The sequence below is a fragment of the Selaginella moellendorffii genome, unplaced genomic scaffold, assembly GCF_000143415.4.
Source record: "Selaginella moellendorffii unplaced genomic scaffold, v1.0 SELMOscaffold_184, whole genome shotgun sequence".
Classification (NCBI taxonomy): domain Eukaryota; kingdom Viridiplantae; phylum Streptophyta; class Lycopodiopsida; order Selaginellales; family Selaginellaceae; genus Selaginella; species Selaginella moellendorffii.
In genome coordinates, this window is record NW_003314444.1 from 43,638 (window position 1) to 46,905 (window position 3,268).

The window sequence follows — 3,268 nt, forward strand, 5'->3', positions numbered from 1 at the left end:
TTCTATATTACTGTAAGTGGTTAACGTAACGGTGGCTGTTGAAGATGGCTACGTGGCAAACTGGGAAGCAAAGAATTGCGTCGCTTGAGCTATGTACTGACTGAGCTTCAATTCGAGGGTTGCTCGATGGGTTGGGCTAGTTCGGTGGATTCTGATGCCTCAGGTCCATGGCCTCCTTCAGCTGCTTCAGGTTTGTACTTGAAGGAAGTTGCACCTTCACACTCGTACGGGTAAATTTTGTATTCAAGTCCTTTTGTGTATATCGCAGACGCTGTGGCTCCTCTTGCAGGATAAAAAACGGAAGCTATAAAACTTCAAACAATGAGTATGGAAGATTCTACAATCGTCATGAAACCCCGCCTGTAAGTTTTGGTCTGTTTTCTTCTTTCGCTAATCTCGCATTTCAGACAAAGAAGGGGCCAGATAATTATTGGTCCAGAAAGTGTGATCTTCTGCATAGGTGCAATATGAACTGCTTTCAACAGTTGAGAAAGTTTTATCTTGGCCATTGGCCTGGTTTTACAGATGGTAAGCATGTTAAAAGAAAATAGTGAGATGACATGCAACTAATTTTGCAGATTTTCTCATAACATCAAACTACTCAAGTGCAAAGAACAGAGAGTGGCTAGAACACAAGATTCCATGGAGGACAAACACGGAGAGTTGGCAAAAGTCTTCGTCAAAACGTTCCAGGAACAGATTCCCACAGGACAGGTTGTCATCCAGAAAGTACTCTTTCTTTTAAACTTAAAGGGACAGCTGGGAAGGACCCAAGGGGGGGAGGGGAGGGCTTAGAAAAGCAAGAAAAGCTTACAAAAATTTCTTCATAATAACGTCGACTGGAAAATCATCGCTCGAGACTTTCTGGAGAATTTTTGCGGGAAAGAAACAGGATTCCAAATCTAGAATTTTGAGGGACACGACAGCAAAACAACAGAGGGAGCTTTTATTTCCATTTTTCTGCTTAAAAAATTTCTTATGACTTTTTTCTTCTGTTTCTATTTCAGCTGGAAGCCTCCTGAAATCCGGGTATGTAAATAATTGCAGAAAGCAGCTCGAGTGCTTCCTTTGTAACACAACTACTTCATAGGTCATATATATAAATATATATACTAGCAAGGAATCCAGCTACGCTGGCTCAGATAGAAAATAGTTTTTAAAATGTTTTAGTGTGATACAAAAATCATACTCCCTTTACTAAATCTGCTATTTGCATCTAGCATTAGGCGTCACATATTCCCTTTTTAGAATATTTATGAATATGCTTTTAATTGGACGGCTACTACTGACTAGTAGGGGGTCCCAGCTCCGCTAGGAGAAGTAGAGAATATGTATTTTTAGCGGCCTTTTTGGCTGTGCTTTCTCCTTCCTCCCTGCTTATGTTGAAGATCTTAAAATGATCATCATCCACCTCCTTTCATCCTGCACTGAGACAATAAAGACCATGACAGAGTATGAGACACACTTGTTCTTAGCCATGCTATGAGTTTAAAACATTCTCTACTTCTCTCAGCACTGGATATTTGATTGATATAGTTGTTAGATAGATTGGGACTCATATGTCCTTTGCTATTAAAGGGTGAAAAACTCTGTGTTTACAGAACTCGAGCTTTGAGAAATGAAAAAAGGAAAATTCCTAGCATAACAAGGACCCAACGATGAGGCATAAGTCCTTCTCAGCTTCACATTGAATCTCGTCTAGGAGGTTTTTTTTTTTGTCTTCTGGGTCTAATATAGCATAAGAGCATAGCATAGTTAGCGTGTTTATTCAATAGGCTGCTACTGAGACTTACAGCTTTGATTCCAATCTGTGTTTTCTATTGCTTTTGTTTTTTCTTACGACCAGTTTGAGCCACGAAACCACAAACATCATGCAGCAACATGTTGGTGACCCTTGTTAAGTTCTTAAGTGTTGTGTCATAACTCTCAGGAGTTCTACCTCGGCTGCATTTAAAAATAAAGAATGTTTGAAATCAGCAAACATGAGAAAGGCAAGCAAATTGTAATTTTAGTGTAGATGATGTTACCTGCTGACAAATCTTGCAGATGGTGTTTTTTTTTCGTTGCAGCAGTGCTGCACGCACTTTTGGGAGTGTACTGCCAAAACACAAGGAAAGGAAAACATGAAGAGCCAGACATTTTCTTAGAACTCTCAGTCAACATGAAGAACAAAGTTCCCTGGGACCTTCAAGCTGCCGCAACAAGAGCACGGTATTTTGAGATTCCCAGCCGTGTTCTTCTCCTGGAAGATTCTACTGTCATGGTGGTGATGCTGCCGAAGATGAAAAAGCTGGTGTTGGATCAGCTAATAGACAGTAGTCGATAATAAGAAGCACAATTTATTCATTGCTGCCATGAATATCAAGCACACGACTCTTTCAAAAATCTTTGCCACGAAGCAATGCTCCAAGTACTAAAACAATTTCCCAAATTGTAATCCTAAATATAAAAATCCAACTACTATCATCTTTTAGATGTTACCTGAATTTTGTAAAATGTTCTATCTCTTTCTCAAAAAGACTTGCTTCTCCACAGCCAAAAACTAAAACAACTGAAACAAAATGTCAAACAATAAATCGCCAACATTGTTTCTCTCCAGTTTAAACTCCTCATATTCCTTTGCAAAATAAATAACTGTAATAATTGGGTTTAACTGAAATAATAGGGTTTACCATCATGTTATTTCCTATAATGCACTCTTTCCAGTTTTTTTTGTCACCAATTCATCCACTTCTGAGAATGGATCTTGATCCATTCTCAGTACAGTTGTTTAGTGGATGAATTTTGGAAGACAAGTACAAGTGTGTCTTGTACTCATCATAATCTTTATTGTCTCAGTGCAGGACGAAGGAAGCTAGATGGTGATCATTCTACATGAGCAGGGAAGAAGGAGAAAGCACAACCAAATGGGGTGGCCACTCCAAACCTGATGGCTATGATTGGCACGGACTTTGGTGTGGACCGGTAAAGGTCATGGCAACGAAGACGGCCCTCATGGGAAGAGCACAGCAACGAGGAGCAGCAATGGCAGACAGGATTCGGTTGATTCCTGGAACTTGGAGCTTGGAAGGAGCCAAGAACATGAAATAGATTGCAAAACGTAAACCTTGCTAGCACTGCCAACAAAAAAGAAAGAAAAGAAAAGATCACTGCATACTAAACAATCGCATCTGCTCGTTTGATTGCGAAGGACAAGGAGTTCCTAGTGGAGTGGGGCTGCAAAAAAGCTCCCAGGCAAGCTCCAGAGAACTCCTCGCCATTGTTGTGG